Below are 20216 nucleotides of genomic sequence, written 5' to 3' on the forward strand. Positions count from 1 at the left end.
TTCCAACGAGTCCTGCAACACATTCGTTTTCCTGTTGTATAAGCCCTTTAATTTCTACGTTTGACATGCGCGAGTATTGCTCAGATTGAACAACTCTCTTCTGAAGTTGCTGGATGATGTTATCACTCTCTTTGCACTTTGCACGTAGCTCTTCATTAGCTCTCCTCAGGGCTTCCCTTTCCTCTGTGGCCTCCCTAAGGCGCTTTTTCGTGTCCTCGAACTCATCGCTCATAAACTCATCGCTCATGAGAAAGGGCGAGGAGGTCCATAGGACTGATCAAGCGTAAAAGATGGCAGAGAGCTTACAGAGTCCAAACTGCATCCATAAGCGTGCACAGGGTTCCCCCATCTAGAGAAGGGGGGTAATCGCAGCGCAGCACCTAACCCCTACTAAATCGATGTGTTGAACAGACCCCTCCCGTTGCCTGTTAGGTGTGCCCAGGGGAGGCGGCTTCCCCCTTTGCGCCCGCCCATGCACGCATCAATGGGTAGAGCCTTGGTTGCGCTAGGGTGGCTAGAATCCTAGTAGCGCCCATATAAGGGAAAAAACCATTTCGCACCTTGTCACACTCGGACATTTAGTCACCTATTCGAGGTAAACTTTCCGCGTGAATTTTCCTAACCAACGTTAATAAACGGAGCAACGTACCAAATCGTCTTTCTGCCGCACTAAAATATTTGGAGAGGACCGCAGACTCCGGGATGCATGGTAAGTGGGAACTCACAAAATATACATTCAAACTGTAAATATTTAAGGAAAGGTGAATGATTTGAACCACCAAACCCGCCCCTTTGGCTGTGTTCAGATGTGCCTTCCACCTTATTTTAGACAATATAGGAAAAAAGCCACATTCAAGTTTGCCGCGCTAAGCACGCCGGTCGCTCGTAGCGCCAGTTTGATGGCGTCATTGACATTATCGCAAAAGTCGGTTTTGTTGCGCGGGCGACACACTCTCCTTTTACAAGTGCCTTGGTGTGCGCTCCTCGCTATCATAGCGTCGAAGCACGGCGTCGAAGTGTTTTCGGTGAAGCTATGATAGTGCGGCGGTGCCGCCGCTGAGCGTTCGTTCGTCATTTGGACAGGACGTCAGACTTTCCAAAGAGGTAAGGGAGTAGTTAGAAGTCGCCAAAAGCTGTAACGGTTGTCTGACACTTTGAAATAGTAGTGTCGTCTTACGTGGATCCTTCGGCGCTCATTCCGAGTCCCCTCTGCTTTTACGGCTGGTGCCATTTCATTCCGGCAGCGCTAATGCAGCTGTACATGCTTTGTATTCTCGGAGCAGTTTACTTTCGAGTCCTGTTGCTGACGATCATCCAACGCGAGCCCTCAGCCACGACTCCTCCTATCCGTTTATTTACGTCCGGCGACATCAAACGCGCAGCTTCGCCCAAAGCCGCATCGCTTCGCCGTTCAAATTTGGTTCTTGGCAGAGCTTCTGCTGGCGTTGCCGCTGGAAAATGCGAATGCGTGCCGCGGTCGCCGTGATCGGCCTTTGACAATAATCGCCCACCGGCGCTCGTGTCGGGTGTCGCTCATTTAAAATGTATTGTGCTCGAGGGATTGCATATACCTCGCCTTGATAGCGCTTTCTCTTGCAGGTGTTTCGCCCCATCGTTTGCGCCGTTTCGGAAGAGGAGGAGGTGACGGTTACTGAAAAAGAAAACAGGTTGGTTGTGCCCGGACTTCTTTGCTGGAGCCCTGCTGCGTAGTTTTGTATCGTCTCTTTCTACTAAACGTCAACATGTACAGTACCAATCGGTGTTACTGTCTTTAGAGTAGCATATAGAGTAACTCTAGTACCAACTCCTAAGCGTTTGTGTGTGTGTGTGTGTGTGTGTGTGTGTGTGTGTGTGTGTGTGTGCGTGCGTGTGTGTGTGCATCATCAACATGTGTGTGTGTGTGTGTGTGTGGAATTACAATAGCACAGACATGAAGATATTTTTCTAAAAAAAAAAGAAAACTAGCCACACATTTACTCTTAGTATAGTATTTGAATGTTCATGATGAAAGAAGCGCTAAAAACATACAAACACTCGGGTAGCACACAGTCGAGCGCTTACTAGCTACTGAAAATTTTTATTTTGAAACAATGTATGCATAACAAGCATGTACGTCCTCTCATTTTTAAATGACCTCTCATAAATCACTTTTGTAAAATATTACAATAGCAACTGTATAATATAAACTTAATTTATGCCCACGAATCATCTGTCCAAAAAAAAAAAGAGGTATGGGCACACACAAGCAATTGTCACGGTGTGTAAATGTGACAGTATCTTTTTCTTTAGCAAGATACCCGAAAAACATCATGTCCCTTACAATACAAAAAGTAGAATGAGCACGGTTAGCTACGTGCAGCAGCGCCATCTAATTTTGACTAGTCGTTCGCCGCGGTAATCTAGTGGCTAAGGTACTCGGCCACTGACCCGCAGGTCGCGTTATAGAATCCTAGCTGCGGAGGCTGCATTTTCAATGGAAGCGAAAATACTGTAGGCATGTGTTGCTCAGATTTGGGTGCACGTTAAAGAACTCCAGGTGGTCGAAATTTCCTGAATTTCTCTCATAATCACATGGTGGTTTTGGGACGTTAAACCCCACATATCAATCACACAATCAATCAATAAATTATAAGTAATCTCCCACCATGCTGAGCCCAATCCCATGCTTGGTCATTATTGCATTTGCCTGTTGCAAAGACTGTACAGTGTATCAGTGGCACAGTGGTATAGTGCGCTCATCCACAGATCAATTTCAGTGGTACTGGAGCTAAGGTTGTAATTCTCTCAATGGGAACATTTTTTTTTTTTAGTTGAGATGACTCTGCCATTTTTCTGCCAGGAATTTCTCGCATTACAGTTGCACAATCAGCCAAGCAGTGTTGTCGCACTTATTGTTCAATTTAGTGTGGCCTGAGCCTCCTTGGTCATGTTGTTTTAGAGACATGGACATGAAAGAATGACAAGTACACATTTGGGCAAAGCAGGGCCCTGTGCTATGAGGGTAGAGATGAAAACTTGTGTGTTCTTTAGGGAACTGCTCAGTTGCATCCAGTCTTGGGCATGTTGGAGAAGCAGCATCCTTTTTTTATGCCTATTTTCAGCTAAACATTCAGCTAAACGTTGAGTGGCTTATAGTCCAAAAAGCTTTGCTCAAATCATTTTTGAAGGTGCTGATAATTCTAATAAGCCGAAAGCTGCCCCATAGAAAAGCTTATTCTGTTACAAACCTCCAGCTTACTCAGTTGAAAGGAATGTTTGGTTCAAAAGAGAAAAAATGGCCTCGTATCTGCTTGCTTCGCTCCAAATGTCATTGAAAGACTATAGTCTTCTACACGAGTGCCAGTCTCGTCCACAGCCACCTGCGATGCTGCTCCCGTACCATTTCTGTCCTGGCATGATAAAAGCAATGGAGGTTTTTTTTTGAACAGATTTAAGTTTACCAACTTATCACTGCTGGCATGCCGTGTGTTTGTACCTCCACGATATGTCGGCAATGTTTTCGTCGAGTGTGCTTCTTTATAGCAGCATAGTTTGCAAGGAAGAACCATTTGTGAGATATGAATGTATTTTATTGTGTGGAAGGGTCAATGGCTGTGCGCATGCACTACTGATGTGCCGAAGTAGAAGCCTGCCAAAGTAGGCAGTGCCATGTCATTGGCAGATGGCTTTTTTGTTGCATAGCTTCGCATTTTCAGCGCAGCCTAAGAAACATTAGGGACTTTATTATTATATGTTTATGTAATTTCTAGTAAAGGGACAAACCACCTAATACTTACATATTGATGTTGCTTTTCAGATACGCTTAACATTTTCTTTCTGATCGACAGTTGATAGACAATGTTCACAAGCATGAACACAGTCGCCAGTTCAAGATTGCTTGACATTCAGCAAGTGCTTAAACATTGGCCACCCAGCCAGTGTTTAATTTTTTTTGTTTAAGTATCACATGATTTGGTGTGTGCCGGCGTGAACAAAAATGATACCAATAGTCAAGCGGGCTGATCAAAGATGTAGCGCAACACCAGGTAAGGTGAAGAAAGCTACCAGGGAGGATGGCGAGTAAGGCTATGCCAATGGATTAGAGGTGATGATTAGTGCATGAGATGAACTAAATGTGAATTAAAGTGGCTAAATCAAATTGAAGGTGTATTATATTTGACCTACGAATAACTCAAAGAGAATCGAATGTGAATTAAAGTGAATTAAGACAGAAGGTGCACTTGCGAGTTAAACGTAAAGGTGAATCAAATGATTTCCAATACCTTGGTCTCAGCATGTGGAACCAGTCATGTCTAAGTGTCGAAAAGAAAGCTAGTATAGTAACAGTGCATTCGACTGAGACTGGGAAAATAATTAACTGAGTGTTCTATGAGAGTGTAAGCTTATGCTTGTGCTGTCCTCAATGTTAGTCAATGAGACTGTAACTGTTTTCTTGACTCGTGCAGCAGTCTATTACTTAAAATAGTCCTGGCAATTAGTGTGTATGCGCTAGTTCTTGTAACAGTTGCTTAAAAGTGGCAACAATATTGCAGTACCCTATTTGCGGTGTACTATCTTTAGTGCAGCATATCTTATTCAGACAATTTTTTTCTGTCCGACACAGCATGGTTTTCGCAAACGTCAGACCTGCAAAACTCATCGGGCCATCTTCGTGCGTGGCATCCATTGTAACGTCGACTGTAACCTCCAAACAGATGCCATCTTCGTGGACTTTGCAAAAGCGTTCGATGAGGTATCCCACTTACGTTGAATGCCTAATAAGCTGTCACAACAATATATAAGCATACTGATCTGGATCAAAGTACTTTTGAGAAGCAGCTCCTATCATAAATAACCAGACTTCAAGCTTCCTTTTGAGGATGTTTTTTAAGGCTCAGTTGTAATTTTGATAGGGAAATGAAAACACAGACATGAAAGAACAGGAAAAGTCAGCAAAGATGCCCTTTTTTGTTGGTATATGAATACTTTTTTTCTGCAGTCATTCTAACCAATTCGCAGCTTAACTTTATTCAATTCTTAGCTATCTTCATTTACTCATTTACATAATCAAGATTGGAGTCGACAGATAGAAATGCGTAGTGGGGTAATCAGAGTGAACCGTGGAAGTGCCTCGTAGAGGCTGGCCGGCGGTTCGAGAGAAGGACCTATCTTTGTCAAAGGCGCCTTGTCATTTTTGGCGTGTTAGTTTTAAGGGGGTCAGTAGTAACATCTTCTGGTGGTGGTGTGTGGCCCTGTTGGTAATCGCCGTCTGAAAAGAAAAATTCTATAAAGCAAAGGAGTGCAGCTCTCACTTCGTTTCGAGTTAGGTTGCAATGATACAAAGTGTTCTCTTCTCAACACATTTGTTGTTGTTGTTTTTTCTAATGGCATTTCCCATTAAACACGTACTCTTCAGACCCCACCCGGTATCACTTGCTGTCGACATCTTGACATCTGAAAGTACACCACCTGCTTCGCCCCATTTTTGTAACTGCTTCCTTGCCGTCCTTCCAATTCATAGGTGTTTGAGAATAGTCGCGGCTGGACGTGGTGCCCATCTATGGATTTCGAAATATTTATGCTCTTTTCTTTGTTTGTTTCTGTAGCGCCCACTGCTTTGTATCACTCTGCTCGTATTTTGCGTTCCCCCCTGTTCTTTTTCCTTTTTTTGTTTGTTTTGCCTTCCTCCGACCTCTGAGAAGAGAACACTTTGTAACATTGCAATCTAACTTGAAATGAAGTGAGGGCTGTTCTCTTTTGCTTTATAGAATTGTTCTTTTCAGACGTCGATTACCAACAGGGCCACATACCACCACCAGGAGGTGCCACTTCTAACCTCCTTAAAACTAACACACCAAGGATGACAAGCTACCTTCGAGAAAGATAGGTCCTCTTATAAAAAAATGGGCCATCCTGTTGGAGGCACTTCCACTGTTCACCCTGATTACCTCATTTACATAAACAACTTTCCGCTCTTTTTTTTGCTGCAACATCTAAGTGCTCTGGGACTACTGCATGATACAATGTCCCATGCTGAAAGTCACCTTGCCCTACATACTCATCCCGATCATGTGAAGGAATGATAGTGTAAGAGCTGTGATCAAGTGGTGTGCCTTACCTAAATAACACGTTCCCCCGGTTTCCTCCTGCAAAGTTTCTTTGTATTCTTTTTGAAGTAGCCTTTTCTTTGAAATATGGTAGTGTCACATTTGTAACAACCTTTCCTTTCTTGGAGAAGTTACACTACTAACAATATTCGAATGACTAAATGACATTGGATTACCTAAACCCATTGCATTTGTGTCACGTACTGCCACATGGGAGATTATTATCTTACAACATGTTCGTCAGATTGGAACTAGACTACACATTTGTCATACGGGATGCACCTCAAGGCTGAGAACTGCCGTAATATTTAAAGTTGTGCTGCTTAGTTTGTTCATGCTATGTACATGTATGCCCTTAGAATTCATAATTGAGTTAACTGATGTAATTACCATGACAATGCAAAACTTTCTTTCTCCCAGAAGTTTTATTATTATTCTCTTAACTTGGAGCTTGATATGCCCCGCTGCACACGTACAGCCATACTGGCCAAATATCAAATATATATATCAAGTTTTATATATATTGCCACCATTAATGAACGAGCCGCTGTGGCTCATACCCGTTTTGGGGTACGAAGAAGAAGAGAACGTTTTCGTTGCTCTGGTTCGGGTGAACTCCTGGCTGCAGGTCTTGTTTTTGCTCGCGACATTACTGGTGGAGACGCTGGGTACGTGTACATCGGCTGTGTCGGCCATCGTGGAGACAGCTACATCTCCCAGAGCAAGAAGCAGCCGCCGCCTGCGTGGGTTACCCCCTGAATTTGGTCCCTTGACATCGACACCCAGAAAGATGGCAACTCTGATGACAAGCCAGGCGGTCCAAACCAGCGATGCCCATGGTTCTCTTATCGCCCATGTTTTTCATGCGCCACAGACACCAAAGCCGTTCTGTGGAGATACCTTCGAGGATGTTGATGACTGGCTCGACCACTTTGATCGGGTTGCCTGTATCAACGAATGGGATGATGTTCGCAAGCTGCGCCGAGTTTACTTTTACTGGAGGATTCTGCGAAGACGTGGTACGAGAACCACGAGGGCTCCTTTGCAACCTGGCAAGAGTTTAGTCGTCAGCTCCGCGACGCCTTTCGGAACACCGAGAGGAAGGAGAGGGCCGAACAAGCCATATCTTGCAGAAACCAGCGGCCGAACGAACGAGTATCCATGTTTGTCGAGGACATGCTTCGGCTCTTCAAGCGTGCGGACCCTGCCATGCCGGAGGAAAAGAAGGTGAGGCATTTGATGCGCGGAGTAAAAGAACAGCTCTTCGCTGGGCTCGTGCGCAATCCACCAACGACAGTCGCCCAGTTCATCAGTGAGGCGACCACTATGGAACGTACGCTGCAGTAGCGGCCATCACAATACGAACGCCAGATCCCGGCCACCGCATGCTCTATCGGCTCTGACAGCGAGCCGACTTCATTCGAAGTATTGTTCAGGACAAACTGCGACAGCTTCAGGCGGTGGGATCCCATCAACCTGTGTCTGCCCTCGCGAACGTAATCAGACAAGAAGTCTGGCAGGCTGTCACACCCCTGACCCCAATCACACCACCGATTCCCGAGGCGCCAGTCCTGACATACGCAGCGGCATTGCGATCCCCTGCGCCACCGGCTACAGATCCTGCTATGCGGCCCAGGTACCAGGCTATGCAGTCATTCCACGCCACTGCTTCGAGCCCGCCTCATGGCTCAAGGTTCCCGAGCACACCCACCTATCTGCACTCTACCTCAAGACAAAGTGGTAGCAAGGCAAGCACGTGGCGCACCTCGGATAACCGTCCGCTCTGCTATCACTGTGGCGAAGCGGGTCACGTATACAGGAACTGTCAATACCGGCAACTAGGTCTACGCGGCTTCCATCCTGATGCTCGATGCCCGCGCTACGGTGAGCGCCCCCGCGAAATCGAAGCCTATCTCACGGGCCAGCGAACACCTTCGACTGTTCAGCACCACCAGTCGAGATCACCGTCGCCTCGCCGGTCTACGTCACCCAGTTTGCCCTCATCTTCCGCTCCTTTCAGGAGCCGGTCACCAAGTCCTCGCAGGGGAAACTAGGAATGGCGACTTCTGGGGGTGAAGTCGCGGCCCGGCGAACTGTAAAAGACCCTCATTCGACGCAGCGACCAGACGAAGACCACTCCGGTTTCGCAGTGCTCTCTGACAGCAGAAAGATTGTTTCTGCCGAAATCGCCGTCTTCGTCGACAATCATGCTGTCAACGCCCTCGTCGGCACCGGCGCCGACTATTTGGTAATGAGCGCCGCACTGGCATCTGAACTGAGGAAGGTTACCACACTATGGCAAGGACCCCAGTTGCGCACAGCAGGGGGCCATCTGGTGATGCCTACAGGTATGTGCACGGCACGCATTCGTATACGTACGTCGACATTTGCAGGCTCTTTTCTCGTATTGCGCGTGTGCTCTCGGCCAGTCATTCTAGGACTAAACTTCCTTCGTGAATACGGCGTCGTCATCGACCTCCGTGAATTACTTGTGTCGTTCGAGAATCCTTTTTGCGCTGCAACTGACAGTACACAATTCCGAAAAAGAGCACTTCGTGTTACCGACGATTCTCTGACTCTCCCACCTCGAAGCAGCCTCTTTGTCGAAGTAGAATTGTGACAGGGCATGTCTGACGCGGTAATTGCAGAGGCCAATTTGTCTCTCCTTATTTCACGACAAATCTGTGTTGCCCGAGGAATCATTCAGCCTAGCAATAAGCATGTTCACCTGCTGGTCACGAACTTCAGCGACGAATATCGCCACCTAACGAGACACATTGCCATTGCATATTGTGAAGAACTTGCCGATGCCGATGGTTCGCCCACGTTAGCTTTATTTTCATCGAATGGCCACCCTGACGAGGCGTTCGCGAGCACTCTCGACCTAAACGAGAGACTACCTTCGTCTCAACGAGAAAGCGTTTTGCGTTTACTCGGCTCATTTCAAGACTGCTTTGCCACTACGTCAAAGGTTAAACAGACACCACTTGCTCAGCACCGTATCATCACTGAACCCACCGAGAGACCCATCCGACAACACGCCTATAGGGTGTCGCAAAAAGAGCAAGACGCTATACGTGACCAAGTCCAGCAGATGCTTCAGGACGACGTCATCCAGCCATCAACCAGTCTCTGGGCTTCGCCAGTTGTGCTAGTAAAGAAGAAGGACGGTACGTTGCGTTTTTGCGTTGATTACGGTAAACTGAACAAGGTCACCAAAAAGGACGTTTATCCTCTACCCCGGATAGATGACTCGTTGGACCGTATACACAACGCTAAATATTTTTCTTCGATGGATTTACGTAGCGGCTACTGGCAAATCGCAGTGGATGAGCGCGACCGCAAAAAGACGGCGTTTAATTACTCCCGACGGCCTGTACGAGTTTAAAGTGTTGCCTTTCGGTCTATGCTCAGCGCCAGCTACTTTCCAAAGAATGATGGATATGGTTCTCACAGGGCTCAAATGGCAATCATGTCTTGTTTACCTTGATGACGTCGTGGTCTTTGCAGACACGTTTGAACAACACGTCCAACGCCTTCATGCAGTACTTCAGGCAATCAGAACAGCGGGGCTTTCTCTCAGACCCGAGAAATGTCATTTTGGATATGAAGAACTGAAGTTCCTTGGTCACGTTGTGAGCCACGCCGGCATCCGCCCAGATCCGGAGAAAACCCGTGCTGTTGCCGCCTTTCCCGTGCCCACAAATAAGCGCGACCTACGCCGATTTCTGGGGCTCTGTGCGTATTACAGGCGCTTTGTCAAAAACTTTTCGAAGATTGCTGAACCCTTCAACAAGCTTACAAAAGACGGTGTCTCGTTTGTTTGGGATCCCGATCAGTGTCATGCGTTCGACACCCTTCGAAACCTCCTCCAGGCTCCGCCTGTACTGGGTCATTTTGACGAAAGCGCTGAGACGGAATTACACACTGACGCCAGCGACGTTGGACTAGGAGCGGTATTAGTTCAGTGGCATAATGGCGTAGAGCGCGTGATCGCTTATGCGAGCAGAACGTTATCCCCAGCGGAGAAAAACTATTCTGCAACCGAGAAGGAATGCCTCGCTGTTGTCTGGGCCATAACAAAGTTCCGCCCATACTTGTATGGCCACCCATTCAGGCTAGTTAGCTACCACCATTCCCTTTGTTGGCTCGCAAATCTCAAAGATCCCTCAGGTCGTCTAGCACGATGGAGCCTTCGGCTACAAGATTTTGATGTCACCATCGTCCTCAAATCTGGGCGGAAACACACCGACGCCCACTGTTTCTCACGTGCACCGGTCGAAAATGCCAACACTGACCTTGAAGACGACGACACTTTTCTTTCTGCCGTATCAGCAACCCGCTTAGCTGAGCAACAGCGTCACGACTCGGAGCTCATTCCGCTCATTGACTACCTGGAAGGACGCAATTCCCACCCTCCTCGAAGCTTTGCACGCTCGCTATCCTCCTTTTGTTTCCGCGATGGAGTGCTTTACAAAAAGAACTTTCATTCTACACAAGCTATGTATCTGCTTGTTGTGCCAACTACGCTTCGTGGTGACATTTTACGTGCGTGTCATGATGAGCCATCGTCCGGACACCTCGGCTATACGCGCACGCTGCAATGGATTCAACGCTCCTACTACTGGCCACGTCTCGCAAAGACTGTGAAGCATTACGTTCGCACATGTCGCGACTGTCAGCGACGTAAGGTTCCACCTTTATGACCAGCGGGACTGCTGCAACCAATAGGCCCACCAAAGGCGCCCTTTCATCAGATGGGCATGGACTTGCTGGGGTCATTCCCCACGTCTTCGTCTGGAAACCGGTGGATTGTGGTCGCTACGGACTACTTAACACGCTACTGTGAAACCAAGGCGCTTCCTAAAGCAACCGCAGCAGATGTCCCCCAATTTTTCGTGAACAGCATCGTCTTACGTCACGGTGCTCCAGCTGTCGTCATAACTGATCGTGGGACAGCTTTCACCGCAGAGATGCTGCAGGAAGTCTTGCGACTAAGTGGCACGGAACATCGTAAAACAACAACTTACCACCCGCAAGCAAACGGGCTGACTGAACGACTCAACAAGACAATTGCAGACATGCTGTCAATGTATGTGGACATCAATCACAAGAACTGGGACGCCATACTTCCCTACGTAACTTTTGCGTATAATACTGCTGTTCAAGAAAGTACCGGTTTCACACCTTTTCGCTTAGTCCACGGTCGCGAGGTCACGACGATGCTCGACGCCATGCTCCTGCCCGACAACTTAGGAATATACCGCACCGATGCCGCCAAATTCGCGCAGTGTGCAGAAGAGGCCCGTCAAATTGCTCGTCACCGTATTCAACATCACCAAACCGCAGGCGCACGCCGCTACAATCTTCGTCACCGTGAAGTTATTTTCAAGCCCGGTGATGAAGTCTGGGTGTGGACCCCTATCCGACAATGTGGCCGTTCAGAAAAGCTTCTTCGCCGCTACTTCGGCCCTTACAAGGTCGTACGACGTCTCAGCGACGTCACATACGAGGTTCTCCCAGAAAGCACTTCGAGACATTCCCGTTTCACCCCGCGAACTGAAGTCGTTCACGTTTCACGGCTGAAACCATACTTTTCGCACTGTGAATCGCCAGTGAGTGACTGACTTTATTCGTCTCTCCCTTACATTCTTTCCTATTTTTCTTATTTCTCATTTAACTCTTGGCTCCACAACCAACTATGTTATTCCGCCTTACGCCATTCATTTTGCTTGCATGGTAATTTTCATCTCATTTTCTTTTTTTTTTTTCCTTCATGTACAGCATCCAGAGGATGCTTCTTGGGAGAGGGGGTAATGCCACCATTGATGAACGAGCCGCTGTGGCTCATACCTGTTTTGGGCTACGAAGAAGACGTTTTCGTTGCTCTGGTTCAGGTGAAGGTCTTGTTTGTGCTCGCGACAATATATATATATATATATATATTTTTTGCATAGCGTGGTTACGTGAAGAATATACAGGTTAAGGGACCATACCAGGACCCTCTGTACAAAATGATGAGATACAAACTACATAATATGCACAGGAATGGGAAAATATCCAAGTCAACAACAACGAAAAAATACTCACACATGGGTGCAACAGTTACGCAAAAAGAATACTGCAGTAATAGGTGACAATAATCAAGTATTTTAGTACGTAGAACTGCTTTCTTATTTTAAAATACTGTAATAAAGAAATGCAAGTTCATTTTGACAAAATGCAGCAAAAGCCACCATCAACAGTAACAATGCAAATTAAGTTAATGTCTTTATGTGAATAAATAGTAAAAGAAAAAAATGTGCTTGAGGAGCACAGTACATTTTATTATTAATTATTAGCTCAAAAAACGAGCATCAAGTGTATCTGTTTTAATCACAGTAAGAGATGAAGATGTTTTGGTGGGGTCAGGGAGAGAATTCCATATTTTATAGCACAGAATGATGCTGTCATTTTGCTGTAATTTGTAAATGCTTTCGGCAGCAAGAAATTTTTTTAGATATAACGAGTGGGGTTATTATTCTTTAAGGAATGCAGTGAAATCAACTCATGGGTGAGATCCTGATTGATTAACCTGAAGAACTTGGGGATTAGGTTGAGTGGTAATAAATCGTTAGTTGTGCATACTCTATTTTTCGTGCATGCGATACTCATCTTTATTGCGGCTGAAGTTCAAAATAATTGGCAGAGCTTGGTTTTTGTATGTTTTGAACAGATAAGTGGTTTTGATATGTGTTGCCATGGGCAGCAAGGGTGTCATTAATATGGCTATGAATAAATGCATGGTAAAGTAAAAGGAGAGCAGGAGTAGATAGGCAATGTCTGGCTTTTATTGGGGCCCTTAAGCTGAAAGAAGCTTTTCCTTAACTTGAGAAATATGTTTGTCAAGCTTAAGTTGCTCATTGAGACAGACACCGAGAAATGAAACGCAGTCACTCGTTTATTATCCCGATGCATACCCCAGCGACACATGACCATCATGTGGACACACAGCAACACTCGCACACATGCTCTGGGAGTGTAGAACAACTCCTCCCGACTCTACCTCAAGCAAGTGGGAGAGGTCCCTCAGGAGCTCACTTCTCGCCGACCAGCAATGGGCCGTCCAGCAGGCCCACTAAGCGGCCGCCAGGTACTCCTTGTCAGTCCCTACGTGGGTGACGCCCGCTAAGCACGTCCTGCAGGACTGAAATAAAGTTTTTTCATTCCATTCATTCACTTGTAGAAATGAAGTGGGAGCCAAGGGTTACCCGAGGTGAAGACTGCAGTCGTCTTTGAGGGGAACGGAAAACCATGAATTCCGTTTTACATGCATTTAAAATCAAGTGATAATTGTGACAGTGAGTGACAATGTTAGTTAATGTACTGTTTATTAGTTAACGACATTAAAAATGTATCTGAGTCTGAAACCATGGTATCATCCACGTCTAACATGCATTGTGAGGGGGAACCCTGTTGGGGAAGACCATTAATATAAGGAAGGAATAATAATGGTCCCAAGAATGAGCCTTGTGGCACCCCCAGTGTTTGAAAAGTTGGTGAGCAAATAAACTGTGAGCTTTTGGTCACACAAATTCTTTCTCAAAAAGTTTTATGCTGGACCTGTTATTCCAATACTTCTAATTTTTAGTAACATACTGTGATTTATTATATCAAAAGCCTTGGAAACTTCTGAGAATATGGAAGCGAAAAATAGTCTTTGTCCATAAATTGTTCAATGTAGTCAGTTAGCGAAATTACCACCAAGTCGGCTGAACTGCCTGAACGGAAACAGAATTGGCAGTTGTTCAAGAGATTCATTTTGTTTATGTAACTATTCAGGCACTAACAAACGGTTTCTCATATATTTTGCTCACGGAGGATAAAATAAGCATAGGTTGTCGTTTGTCAAATATTTTCCTCACTGAGGATAAACTAGAAATAGGTCGGCAATTAGCAATAATTGACCTATCTCCTTTCTTAAAGATGGGTATAACTTTTGTGTTCTTAAAGGGCCCCTAAACCACCCAGTGGCCGAAATTTAGTTGAGGTGAGGAAGTTGTGCTCGAGTTAACAACGAACTCGCAGCCGTGAGAATTTTTCGAAATGGTGCATCAATAGCGAAGTTACATGCGTTAGATGATCAAAACGCGACGATTGCTCTTTTCCCTCTTTCCTATGCTACCCTCTTCCAAAACCGCTTGGCCCCTCCTCGCTGAGTCAGCTGAGTGCCCCTCCTCATCTCGCGTGGCGTACATCACCACTGACGTGCTGTTCGAGACAGCGTCTACTTCCGATAGCCGATATCCGCCACTCCAACACCCCAGCTCGCCGTGAACCGTGTTGGGTGTATCATCTGGGTGCACTGATCGTTGACTAACCGCTGTTGCTGTCGTGCTGGCTCGTGCCCCTACGCTAGCGACTTGGCGATTGCGTTACGGGCCGCAGATGTCGATTTACAAGCAGCAGCATGACCAAGCACAGCAAGTTGCGCGCGAACAGCTGTTTGCAGAGTGACCGGAAGTCGTAAGTTGTCGTTCGGTCAATCGCAAGCATCAAAATTGGTGACCTCATCGAGTTTCACTGGTGATGTCACTCATGTCAGTCGCGGGAATGGCGGGGACCGGAAAGGAGAAGCTATTGTTTTTTCGAAATTGTAGCGCGCCCGCTACCTGTAGCGCTGCGGCATGTGGCATTGTTGATCGCGACGACATTCTGCATGTGATGTGCTTGTTAACTTGAAATGTTTGGAAAAATATCAGAGAGGGTTTAGGGGCCCTTTTAAGGGTGATTGGAATATTCCAGTTTAAAAAATAGTGTTAAATATACTGGCCAGTGTTTGAAAGGTTGAAGGACCTACCATTTTTTATGAGTGAGCATGGGTGCCATCTAATCCGGGCGAAGTATCTTTAAAGTTCTTAATCTCGGTGAAAACTTCTTCTGGTGTTGCAAGGGAAAAAAAATGAAAAATTAACTCGATTCATGCTACATCCAGCATCCCTGTTTCATTACAGAAGTCACTGAAAGTATTTATAATTTCAAGCGCATCATCGTGCATACAGTCATTATATTCAATATTATTAATTGAAGTCTGACATGTCTTGGTAAGGAATAAATTAAGCAGCTCTTATTTCTTCTTTTAATTGTTCTGATGACTTAGGAATTCCGATGATTGATTGATATGTGGGGCTTAACCTCCCAAAACCACCATATGATTATGAGAGACGCCGTAGTGGAGGGCTCCGGAAATTTCGACCACCTTGGGTTCTTTAACGTGCACCCAAATCTGAGCACACGGGCCTACAACATTTCCGCCTCCATCGGAAACGCAGCCGGGATTTGAACCCGCGACCTGCGGGTCAGTAGCCGAGTACCTTAGCCACTAGACCACCGTGGCGGGGCGACTTAGGAATTTTTTTTCATAATAACTTTTCTTAGCTTTTTGAATAAAGAGTTTAGTAGTTGCAACAGTTCTTGTATTTTGATGCCAAATTAAGGCTGAATGATCGCTTTTTTGTTTTTTGTGTAAGTTATCTTTTTTACGCATACTTTCAAGAAGCCCCTTGGTTAGCCATAGACATCGAGGTGAACTGTAGCGACGTTTGCATTTGCTAATAGTTGTATTTCGAGACATAGCTTCCCGAAAGAACTTGCACAACCTTTTAAGAACACAGTCAGGGTCTTTAATTTGATCAATTTTGGCCCGATCACTGTTACTTGCATCTCTACAAAGGTATTTTTATTAAGTACTTTGGCAAAGTGTCGTGAAGCGTCCAAGCTATTTGATGAGTTAAAGGTGACAAAACTAGGATAATGATAGCTAATAACAGTTTTAATGACTCCTGAGCTTGGCGTTCGAGTGATGTTAGTTAATGCATGGTCTAGAAGCATTTCTGTTCTATAAAAATGACATCTTGTTGGTGATGCCTTGAGTTGTTCGTAACCAAATCTATTAAAGCAATCAGTGTAGCTTTTGCACAGCCTACTGTCGATGTCCAACAAATTGATGTAATATCACCCACTTGGTTATTTTTAGCACATGCTTATTTTCTGAAGCTAAAATGTTGAAAATGTGATCCAGATGAATCATAAATTCTGATGAACATGACGATGAGAAATGATATATGCAGCCCAAAACAAATTTGTTGATAACAGTGTATAAAAACGAACGGTCTAGTTCTACCCATACTGACTCGTACTGCACAATAAGTATAAAAATGCCACGTCTTCTAGTCGTCATATTTTTGGAAATAAATACAGCTGATCCTCCATGACAATCATTTGAGCGGTGACAGCATTCTGAATGATGAGACAGAAATCCAGACAGAAATGCCACAGTTATCATTACAAAGCCAGGTTTCGGTGATGCATACGAACTGAAAGGGAAGTAAGAATTACAAGGGAAGTATGAAAGCAACTGATAATATCGTGATTATGGCGAAGGCTTCTTGCATGTAGGTTGGGCACGAGGATGTTGGGGGGATGTGTGAGGCGGGAACCGTATAAATATGTCGTTCTTCCGTCTTTTTGGAGGTTATATACTTGCATTGAGTTTAGGGATAGCTGCGGCCTCATGCGAAATTCAGCCTTGTGCGTAATTTCTGACTACTATCAGTGGATCACTTAGTATATATCAGCTATGCATACGAACTGAAAGGGAAGTAAGAATTGAAAGGGAAATACGAAAACAACTGATAACATTGTGATTATGGCAAAGGCTTTTTGCATTTAGATGAACGAGGCGCTGATGGTTATCAGGTATCAAAGATCATACTTCTGTTGGTGCCAGCGAAGCCATGTTTCTCTTTTTATGTAGCATTTCAGGAACACACTCGAAAAGGAAAAGATCTACGTAAATACGCCCAGATCTGATTCAGCTAGAATGCGTAATACCCTGTTGTCACTCATAGTGGTGTTGACAACTTTATTAATAAGTCCGGGAAATTCATGGCCTGCACCTAGGCTGCTCCGAGAATGACCGCAGACCCTGTCTCCTCGCCGCCTCGCGGACTTGCTGGATGGCCTACAGTTGATCTTAAAGGTTGGAGCTGCGCAGCCCAGCTGTCCACCACGCCGCAGCTTTCATCTGGAGAGACTGCATTTTCTTCTGCTAAAACTGCACATTCCTAGAGAATGTGTGTAAGTGATGCGTCAGTATAGCCGCAAAATTTGCAAGTATCATCTGAATAGACATCTGCGTATATCCTCTTAAAATTAATGGGGTTGGCGAAGGTTTGGGTTTGCAATTGCCTCCTATCTACCGCTTCAGATCTGTCGAGATTGAGGCTTGGTGATAGATAGATACTCCTAGGTTTTTTATAAATGGTTGTAATTTCACAGTATTGGGTCATTTATTCCTCTCTGTCCAGCTCTTTACGGGATGCCCATCCCCTGAAGAGGACTTTTCTACGCGGGCGCGAAACATGAGACCTCACATAAGGCGATGGACCTCCTAATTGAGGTTGGGCGTGGGGGGGGGGGGGGGGGGGGTGAGCCGGGAAACATATAATATGTCATTCTTCCATCGTTTTGGGGGTTATATACTTGTGTTGGGTTTAAGCATAGCTGTGGCCTCATGCGAAATTCAGCCTTGTGCGCGTAATTTCTGACTGCTATCTGTGAATCACTTTGTATATATCAGCAATTGGGCAAACTATGGCTAGGGCTATCGCCACTTCTTCCACTACCTCAGGGTGTCCGCTGCGAACGCTACATGAGCTGAACAATTGTTTGTCAGTATTGAGGACTGCCGCTGTGAAGGCACGCAGATCCGCGTATTCTGCCGCGTCTATGAAGAGCGCTTTCTTGACCCTAGCAAAGGCTTGTAGCAGAAACCGGGCTCTGTTCTGTCTTTCGCCCTGATTTACTTTGGGTTGCATGTTCTTGGGTATGTTAGCCACGTGTATTTTTTCTCTGACTGGGCTGAGGAGGGATTTCTCATCACCATGCTGCTTGGGATAGGCTATCCCGAGTTTTTCCAGAATGCTCCTGCCCGTTCGTGTCCTGGTTAGTGTGTCTAGTTGCGAAATTTGGTGTGTTTCTATTAGCTCTTCAAGCATATTGTGCATGCCCAACTGCACTAGAAGTTCCGTGCTTGGGCTGTCTGGAAGTCCCAGTGCCATCTTGTCTGTTCTTCTAATGAGGTTGTTCGGCTTAGTCTTTTTAGCAGTGTACTAATTGTGGTAGGCGGCCACGTATGTAATGTGACTAATCACGAAGGAATAAATAAGTCTGACAACACTGGCCTCCTTCATGCCCCGATATCTACTGGTGATCTCCTGATAAGCCTCATCGTGTTCATGACCTTAGTCTCCAGATTTCTTATCACTGGGCACCATTTGATTCTATTATCATTCTGAGCACCTTGATCTGCCTGACCCGACGAATTTCTCGCCCATCTTTGGTGCGGACACGAATTTTTTCGTATTCTGCATGCGGAAGCGGAATAACTGAGAAGCCTTCCCTTGAGCGTCGGGCTGTATACAAGAAGTTCATATTTTTCTGACGAGCAGTCAGGACCTGTTCTTACAAGGTACTGTTCCGCCACCTCAACCGCATTCTGTAGCCGCTGCTCGGATGTCTCCGTCACTTCCATCACATACCCAAATTGTAATGTCGTCTGCAGCCCGATGCACTCCCTCTATGGCGTTTAGACGTTCAAGGAGGTCGATCATAACAAGATTGAAGCGCAATAGGGGAGATGACGGAGCCTTGTGGGTGCCGATACTGCCAAGCCTCCTGTCTTCGGATGTGAGTTTGCCCAGCTTTAAGGAGACTTTTCTGTTCGTGATAAAACGCTTCACGTAGTTGTACACTTGGTTGCCTAGATTCAGTGTGGCCATCTTGCATTTAGTGTGGCTGCATGAGCTACGGCGTCTAAGGCTCTTTTGAGGTCTAATCCTAAGACGGCCCTAGTACTTCTAGTCTTGTTGTATCTTGATTTGTAACATTGCATCCTGTGTGGACAGTTGAGCTCGAAACACGAGCATGGTGTACAGGTATGCTTTCATGTCGTCCAAATGTTCATTGATACGACTGAAGACTGCCTATTTTATCACCTTTCCGACGCCTGAAGTAAGCGATAAGGGACGAAGGTTGGCAAGGTTTGCGGGTTTTCTGGGCTTGGGGATGAGCAACACTTTTGCTCTTTTCCATTGATCAGGTATGAACCCTCAGGTCCAGCATTCGTTGACGTACTTAGTGAGTTCGGAGATAGTCTCGTTTTCCAAGTTATAAAGGGCCTTATTGGTTATGCCGTCCGATCCCAGGGCCGATTTGCTGTTGACCTTTTGCAGAGCGGTCCATATTTTGGCCTCATCAAAGTCCCTGTCCAGATAGAGGTTGGGCTTTCCCGTGTAATCTTTGTGTGGAATAGCTGGGTTTTGAGAAGCGTATCTGTTTCAGAGCTTTGAAAGGATTCCTTCTTCGTCCTTTGCCTGTTTATGTATTATCCTGCGAATGTTGTCCCTTTGATATGACTTTTTTTTTTTGGCCAGGTCTAGCAGGTGCCAGAGCAGGCAGCATGTGTTACCGGTGCCAATCTGTCCGTCCATTGTGTTGCAGATCTCGTCCCGTTGCTGATTACTAAGAGTCCGGCAATGTTCTTCAATTTGTTTGTTGAGTAATGCAATGCGTTTTCTCAACTGCTTATTGTGTCTTTGTTTCTGCCACCTGTCCTGTAATGACCGTATAGGCTCCCATTTGGGCATCTAGTGGCTGTCTATCTTATCGATAGAAAGATCTAGCGTCACTGTCTTTATAACGTCTTTCACATCAGCTTTTTCGGCCCACTGTTCGATGTCCGTGATAGGCTCGTGACTCATTGGTGGTTCTATTCTGTCGGAATTTATCCTAGTCTATTCATTTGCACGTTTTGATAGTATCTTATTCTGAAATATCTAGTAATTTAATTTCAAGAATGCTGTGGTCGCTACGAAGTTCCCGGAACGTGTTTTTCCAAATGGATTTTCTCGTGTTCTTCACTAACATTAGACCGGGTGTGGTGTTCTTGCAAGCCCGGTTCTCATTCTTTCATGCCTTTACCTGGCAGTTTTCTGTCCAGAGAAAAGACCACCTTTTTTCTTTCTTCAATGAAAGGGCCTTAGAAAACAGTTTTTCGTTCTCGAGGGTCAAGGGATCACATACATACAT

The 20216-nt window shown here is 45.7% G+C and overlaps 1 protein-coding gene across 3 annotated transcripts in view; it reads left to right on the forward strand.

The window, feature by feature from the left end:
* The first annotated feature begins 965 nt into the window (after positions 1–965).
* Scm (Polycomb protein Scm) overlaps positions 966–20216 on the forward strand; it is a 156031-nt gene continuing 136780 nt past the window's right edge. The window contains exons 1-2 of one of the 3 annotated variants that reach the window (XM_037424887.2): positions 966–1104; positions 1600–1667. The gene's annotated coding sequence lies outside the window, so the exon portion shown is untranslated. Of the gene's footprint in view, positions 1105–1459; positions 1545–1599; positions 1668–4605; positions 4733–20216 lie in introns of those variants that run through there. The other 2 variants (XM_075896244.1, XM_075896243.1) reach the window with 2 other exon arrangements.

The sequence above is a fragment of the Rhipicephalus microplus genome, chromosome 5, assembly GCF_043290135.1.
Source record: "Rhipicephalus microplus isolate Deutch F79 chromosome 5, USDA_Rmic, whole genome shotgun sequence".
NCBI classification, from domain to species: domain Eukaryota; kingdom Metazoa; phylum Arthropoda; class Arachnida; order Ixodida; family Ixodidae; genus Rhipicephalus; species Rhipicephalus microplus.